This window comes from Armigeres subalbatus, chromosome 1 (genome assembly GCF_024139115.2).
Source record: "Armigeres subalbatus isolate Guangzhou_Male chromosome 1, GZ_Asu_2, whole genome shotgun sequence".
NCBI lineage: Eukaryota > Metazoa > Arthropoda > Insecta > Diptera > Culicidae > Armigeres > Armigeres subalbatus.
Genome location: NC_085139.1, coordinates 53,827,637 through 53,836,335, shown reverse-complemented (window position 1 = coordinate 53,836,335; position 8,699 = coordinate 53,827,637).

Sequence of the window (8,699 nt, the reverse complement as noted above, 5' to 3'; positions counted from 1 at the left end):
AAAGGTGGAAGCAAACAGCCGCAGGATGTTAACAAACTCTAACGTCAAATCAGCTTATATTTCACAGTTATTACTCGGAGAAGATTCTTTTGAACTTCTTTAATGGTGCTGATGTTGAAATAAAGCATTTTTCAATATTTTCGTAAACATAACGAACATCACTTCGAACCCCACGGTGAATGGTGCACCCACGGTGAATGGCGACCTGACGGTACGACGTGTAAAAAATAGAAAACAATTACCCTGTTGACCATCAGGTTTTATCATTTCCCGATTGTATCGAAAATTGGGAATCAAACTGGCAATTTCGGATAAGGCAGGGTATTCGGTTGTGTACAATATTTCGCTATAGCTTTTTGTTCTTTATTATTGACGTTTTCAGCCATGGGTAGGTTCACCTCAGGTGGCTATAGCTTCTTCAGTACGAAAACCCACTTTTTTCTACATGTTCTTCATGTTCAGCAAGCAGATGGCTTGCCAATTATGTATTTCTTAGCAAACTGTGAAAGTTTCTGTGAAGAAGAGTAGCTCCGGAAGCTTCCGGAATTCCGCCTCTGTGTAAGTCTCATCATCCAGGATGAGATGAGGCTTCTTTAGCATCAGGGTGAACAGTTTGCGGACCCGTGACTTTCCCACCGTATTCTGCCATTCGTCATAATTTGGATCCCAGAGCAGGGCAGAAAGTATGGAAAAATGGGCATAGAGCAGCTACCTTCTACCAAAGTTCTAGCACCGCCAACGAGCTGGGAACCGGCTTCACGGTGCTGTTTGAGATGCGCTGATGTCTAGTTGGGTGGCAGCCAATCAACGCAAGGGTGTGCAAGCTGAGAATCAAAGGTCCTTCCTTCAACTATAGCCTCATCAACGTGCAGTGGACACACGTAAGGCGACCCGACGACGAGGAAGAAGCTTTCCATGCGCAGCTGAAGCAGTCATACGATGGACGCCCATTGCGGGACGTCAAATTTGACATTGGCGACATGAACGATTATGTAGGAAGGGAGACAATGGCCAACAATGCATTAGCCTCTCGTGGAAATTCGGGTAGTTCGAAGCACTTTATTTCCCCGCAAAAATATCCACCCAACAAGGAAACGGAAAACCAAATCGACCACGTTCTAATCGACGGTAAATTATTCTCCGACATCACGAATGTCCGCATCTACCGCAGTGCGAATATCGAAACCGACCACTATCTCGTTACAGTATGCATGCGCTCAAAGCTCTCGACAGTGTACCACACGCGTTAAAGTCAAACGCCGCGGATAAACATTGGGCGGCTACAAGACGGTAACTAGCCCAAAACTTCGCGCTGCAGCTGAAAGTGGCACTGCCACAACGGAAGAGCAGCTAGGAACAGTTTCTCTTGAACATGGCTGGAGGGTTTCGATTCGATCAGCCATTTGAAGCACCGCATTGGGCACGATGCCCCCGGATCCGAGAAATGACTGATTTGACGGCGTCTGCGAGCAGTTAGTGGTGGAGAACATTGCAGCATGGGCGAGATTTCTGCAACAGCACATGAGGAGGAATGAGGCACGATACGAACGGAAGGAGGAGGTGGAGGAGAAATGCGTAAGCAGGAAGATCGAGACCGTAAAGGACGGAACAACTGCACCGCGCTAATAACGCACGAGGTTCTACGAGAAGTTAAACCGTTCACGTAAGGGCCACATACCACAGCCTGACATGTGTAAGGACATAAACAGGAACCTTTTTACGAACGAGCTTGAGATTATCCTGGACGAGCCTGAAGCACGCGCGAATGACATACGTTTTCCAGCTCCAGATCTCTAAGAAGTCCAGGAAGATATTAATCTGCTGGAAAACAACAAAGCCGGGTTAACCAATTAACAGGAGAGCTGTTTGAACACAGTGGTGAGGCACTGGCTAGAGCGTTGCACTAGGTAATTAACAATATTTGAGAGGTTGAGGCTCTGCCGCAGAAGTGGATTGAAGGTGTCATGTGTTCACCTTCAAAATGGGCCATAAGGGGGATTGTTGCAACTACTACGTAATCACATTGCTGAATGCCGCCTGCAAAGTACTTTCCCAAATTTTATGCCGTCGACCAGCACCAATTGTGGCAGTTTGTGGGATGAATGCGGGATTCATGGGAAAAAGTTATACTATAGACCATACGTCAGGTGTTGACCATATGTCAGGTATTGCAGTAATGCCGAGAATACAACACTCCCACACATCATTTATTCATCGACCTCAAAGGCGCATATGATACAATCGATCGAGACCAGTTATGGCAGCTAATGGACAAATACGGGTTTCCGGATAAACTGATACGTTTGCCCGTCATAAGACGAGTTTGAACAAATTTGACAGGTGAAAACATTCCACTAAAAAGCTCAAAATAATTTTCTTATGATACGTTTGGACATAGCGACGATGGATCGGGTGATATGCGTAGTTCGAGTTTCAGCGGCATCCTCGAGTCCTTTCGAAACGCCAAGAGGGTTTATTGTAAAGTGATGCTTTTTCGCACCTGCTACTCAATGGAGAAATACTCCAGCTCCATTCATGCTATTGGATGGAGTAATACGAAGAGATGGGATTGACACGATTTTCACGAAGTTTGAATGACGGAAAACAACCGGGTCCACGACGTTAGGCATAATGGACGTTTGGCATAATTCTGCCTTCTTTATGCCATGGGCTGTACTTTGGGTCATTTTATGCCTAACGTCCATTATGCCTAACGTACATTATGCCTATCGTCTGTTATGCCTAACGTCCATTATGCCTAACGTCCATTATGTCTAACGTACTTATGCCTAACGGGGTATACCTAAAACAACCCAACCCAATAATTCTCGACTACGATCCAACGGATACAATTGGCGGAGTTGCCGATACGCAAATATTGACCAAACGGGATATAGACTACTTTTACATACTGTATAGATTACTGCTGCCTTAAATAGTTTGAACCAATTAAATGAGCTTAATTTAGCAAGAGGATTATGATTGCTGCTTAAGGGGCGAACTTCCAAACACTTTGAAATGCTAGTAAAATGAATAATTTATTTGAACAGCCTAACAGCCCAAATGCAATCATTTTGGCTGGTTCTAAGGGTCCCCTTATTTTGCTCAAGAACAAATTGTGCGCCATGTTGATTACAGTTCGAAGTCACTATTTCAAAATTAGAGCTTGGAGTCAAAATTAAAAAAGAATTCTTAGCTCCATTTTTTTATAAACTGGAACATATTTGCTCCTATATATGTATCTATGATAGATTATCTAGATGCTACATGTGGGAATCAGTGTACGCTCCAGCGTGCTCATTGGTAGGCATATGACGGACTAGTCGTTAAATGAAATAGGAAAATAGATGTAGCGAAGCACAAATTCATCATCACAAACGCAAGTAGCTGTCAGTGACATTAAAATATTGACGCTTTAATGCCGGCTTCCTTGTTCAATGGAGTTCTTTAGGTGTAGACCGATCTACCGCTGCTCAATGGACATTAGCACTCCTTTATTTTTGTCATTTGCAGCCGTCATTCGACTGGAATACCAATAAGTTCTCACTGTACCAGATTGAATGCTGCAGTAAAATTTGTCGACCGAATATTCCATCAGCCAAAAGTTGTTTCCAAAGTGACCCAATGAAGGGTCCGTAGAACGTAAACATTTCAACCATATAGATTGATCCCACATAATGGAGCGTTAAAAATTGATCCACCGCCGCATAAAGTGCCATGTCATCCGTTATCTATCAATCAGATTCGGTTGATCTCCTCGTCGCTCGCTTCCTCGATCAGTCAATGGTGTTTGCAGTCATTAGACAAACGATTAGGGTTCAGGTCGATTGCCTACCTAAACAAAGTACCTCTAGGTAGGATTCATCTCGCTGGTGTTTCTATCAGTTCAAGTGATAGAAATTGATCGAAGTATGTGTACCGTTTTGATTCATATTTCGAACAGCCTATTAAAAAAATACCTTGCATATGGTTTTACCAAAATATGCATTGGAATTCAATTCTAGATAAATAAAATTTTAAAAAGTGGAATTTATGCTGTTAACATTTTGAAGATGTTCGATTAAAATACTTTTCCAAATTATGAATTTTATGACGATTAGCGTACTGTATAAAATTAGGGTCAACGCGTTCGAAATTTAAATAAATTTCTGCAGTGAAATTGGAATATGAAAAAAGGAGTTTTATACGCTTATGCGGATGCTTAATTCCCTTGTTTTCATTGATCCTAAGAAATCTATTATTTATGTTACTAATAGAACCACAAATTTGCGTCAGTGTTCGGAATAAGAATTAGAACGGTACGAAGATCAAGATTAATGGAATTGGATCATTCAATCTCGTGGTTGATGGAACGAATATGGACAGCGAATTCTTTCGTTTCGATAATTAGCGTGGCGTTGTTTATTTGTACTGCCAAGTCACGTTGACCGGTGCATTTGAATGTTTTATTTTGGTGGTTGTATTGTAGGGATCAATTTGATTTTATTTTCACGCATTTCGTATCCCATGAAATCGATGAGGTGAACATCGTTGAGAATCAGAAAGTTTATTTTGGATGCTTTTTCACCATCACTTGGTACCTAGTTGTGAACATATTTCGTGAACTATAAATAAAATATGGGATATGTTTTTCCATGTGATGTAGCGCATTTTACTAAGATTGAAAAATGGCAATTGTGTCAACGGATAACCTGGCCTAAGCAATGTTCACATATAAGCATAAATAATAATCTCAAAGCGATGCCTTGACTCAAACTACTAATCATTTTCATTGACTGGATTCGTTTCGCAAATCATTCCCACTTAGGCGTTGATAATTATATATAACCCATTGCAGAGCGCCGTTTGATTGCTACATACGGTTTGGTGTCACCAAATTAATCAATTTAGTTAATTCCAATGAACACACATTTATTTTTAACTGCATGTTCATGATCACGATGTCTGTTGGTGATGACATATTCTGACAGGAATATTTTGTAACCTTAACTAAATCGACTGTAAGATAATTACCATAAGCTTGCAGACATTCTAGTTAATAGATAGAATAAAGAATAAATAAAAAAAATATTAAAAATATAAAAAATATAAAAATAAGATAAACGAAAAAATTAATCTATAATAAAAAGAATCTTCTCTAGTATTGAACAATTCCACAGTTTCAATTGCAGGGTTGATAAACCAAGTTACTATTTTTACACTTGACTAACATGACGATACTTTTATGCTTTGGGAAGTCGAGAAAATATACGAACCCGAAAATTTCAGTTTGGTCTTACTTTTTGGCCGCGTATCTTACCGCTGGTTTCCTCTTCAATCGGTGTTTGTGGACACAATCTCGGAAGGAAGTCTGTTTCAATCATTTCTGGGGATTTAGTAACTTTCGTGTGTAATATATGGTTTATAATAATAAATAGTTTTTACTCGATTCCGTTTGTTTCGATTGTCAATAATAATAAGTAGGCTGACCATACGTACCGTATTTAACGGGACAGTCCCGTTTTTAAGACCTTATTGTGCTGTCCCGTCGTAAACTACAAAAACCTCAATTTTGTCCCGTTTTTCATTGATTCTTTCAAAGAGCTCCAAATAAATTCAATATTTTAGACAGGAAGCTAAAACCAAATACGGAGAAAGTGGACGAAACCCATCCGTTATGTTATAGAGTTGCTTTTAAAATAATGCTATCTATGTCGTTATGGATATTATATGGACCGACTTTTCTTAAGGTTTTCAACAGTTAATGTACACTTGAGGTTTTTTCATACGCTTTCATTTCAACGATTTTTTACTGCTTATTAGGAGGGCATTAAAATTTGGCCAATTTCATCAGTGGATTGAATGGATCCGGTAACTTGGCAGGCAAGTATATCCTGAAAATCAGGTCACGCCTCAACGTCAATAAATAAAGCGCAGGGACAGACATTCTAATTTCCAGATTAAGTTCACTTTCGATTTTTTTTCTTGCGAAGTAGGTAATTCTATTTTCCATATAATGATATGGAAATGCTAATATCATCTTCCAAACTTAGACGTACATGTTCATGATAGAATTAGAGGCGAAAGTATAGAATTGATAGTTCCGTTAGGATACGGCAGGCATGAAGAATGTTTTTTATAGAAGTCGATTTGAAAGCGAGCGGAGGGCAATATTTGTGATGGCACATATCACACGACCTTCCTTCTGCCAAGCTCCCGTATGAAGGGGGAGGGAAGAATATCAGTGTGGAAGCTGATATATCTCCACTGGCAAAAGGAAGGTGGTTTGACTTGCTCATATGCCATCGCGTGCGGAAGAATTTTTCTATCGACGAGTACTGTCTCCAAATTTCTAATTATGACATAAGCATTAGGGCAGTTCAAATTTCAAAAATGTTCGAAAATTCCAACTCCCACATGTCTATTAGCATCATTTTGATAATATAGGAGTCCTGGCAAAATTTCAGGCAATTCGGTGGCCATTTACGGGTGGCGCGAAGTCAATTTATGTTTATATGGAAATTTGTATGGGAAAAACTTAAAATTCATTCAAGTCTCCCTACAACTGTCAAATCGTGATGAATTTAAATAAAAATCCCCAACCACCCTTTTTGGAATCTATATAAATGAGACCTCTGGATATCACATTACTTATGAGTGGATTGAACGGTTCTATTGACAGTGTGAATATGTGATAAATGGCTAAAATGGTGTAATTAGCCTCAACGTAGCAGTGGAAATATAAATTAAAATTAATGAGTTATCCACTGGTTGAGCTCAAATAGACTCCAAAACTGGAGGTTGGGGATGTTTATTTGAATTCATCACGATTTAAGAGTTGTAGGGGGACTTGAATAAATTTTAAGTTTTTCCCATACAAATTTCCATACAAACATAAATTGACCTCGCGCCACCCCTAAATGGCCACCGAATTGCCTGAAATTTTGCCAGGACTCCTATATTATCAAAATGATGCTAATAGACATATGGGAGTTGGAATTTTCGAACATTTTTGAAATTTGAACTGCCCTAATAAGCATCTAGTCGAATAGGATTTTTATTGTACAGTTCTGTTTTCTCATTGCGTCCATATTGTTCAACCGTTTGATTCTTTTCGGAACATTAAGAATCATTCAAAGTATTTCTGATTAAAGGTTCCCCCAAACACACGCGACGCTACAGTCGCGGTGCGATTCTATCGCTTGGAGACAGCGATTCTGTCGCCGTTGGTATGGAAGCGTAAATAGAACATTGCCTGCAGCGACCCAACGATAGAATCGCGGCGACTAGTTGTCGCCGTCGCGGCGATGAAATCGCTTAGGTCTGGGGGAACATAATCGAGATTAAATCAGTATCAAACCGAGGGAAAATTTGATCGGTTTTCGGTCCTCACGTGCTTTAAGGCTAGTTTACAGATCAGGAGATTGTCCGAATATTTCATTTCCATATGAGTATCCGGGATCTATGGGATTCTGTTGCAGAAAATTAGAATACCGGCCCGATTTAAAATACAATCCGGCGGGAATCTCCGAGAGTCTGATTTGTAAACCAGCCTATAATAGGCCGACTAGATCGTTTCGGTGACAAAAACGGGACAAATTAACTTGCAAAACGAGACATGTCAAAAAACCTTTTAACGAAATTCAAGAGCTGTGGAAATTTCAAAATGTAAATGACAAAGCCAAATGACAAATGCGAAAAGAGCAATAGGGTGGGATTATTGATTTCCCAAATTGGAAATAATTTAAATTACATTTTATCAATGATCTTTGCTTGTTGAGATTCTTGTTTTTCTTATCCGCAGATTTCCCTCACTTATTTTCAGAAAAAAAGGGTTTTAGCACGGGAAATTAATAATCCCACCCTATTGCTTTTTTCGCATGTGTCTTTCCTCATTATTTTTAAATAATTTTTCTTATCTCTCGAATGTCCAGACCGGCTTTAGACAGGATACTTCGACTATTTTTTTTTGTTATTTCCAATTGTTTAGAATTGGAAAACTTTTTTTTTTTTAAGTTCGTTTATTTGATAGGCTCAGGCGTGTATAACACTTTACGGAGCCATGGTTCTTTGTTATATATACAATCAATATCATTTTATTATACAGTTAGTAAGAGAGGGTAGAAGCTAGCGTATTCGTGGTGACTCGAGATTAGTTTACAATGTTCAACGATGGACGGTTAGGTTAGGTTAGGATTGGAAAAGTTTTTAATATTTATCAAATTCTAAAAGCTTTTTTTTAAATATTTTAAAAAAATGCGTAATTTTTTGTTCTTTGTCTTTTTGTCTGCGCCCCTTGGAAGAGTGAAATATTTGTAGTTTAGTATTCTCCCAACTAACTAATATAATAGAAGATTATGATGGTGAATAATCACTCTAAAAGTTTTCTCCAACTACTTACACGAAAAATAATGAAAATTAAACCAATAAATTTTGATATTTTTACAGCTTTTGAATTGTGTCACACATGTACCGTTTTTGACATGTACCGTTTTGCAAGTGCGTTTGTCCCGTTTTTTCACCGAAATGGTCTGGTCAGCCTAAATAAGAGAAGAATAAAATATCAATGGAGGAGAATAGCTACGAAGCAGAAACGTATGCAATTCATGCGTCTGTGGTATGTGCACTACAAATGCCAAAAACGGCATTGCAAGTTATGTTTGCAATCTTGCACGTTTTCTGTCCCACTGGGAATTTATTGATTTTTTATTAGTCGACAC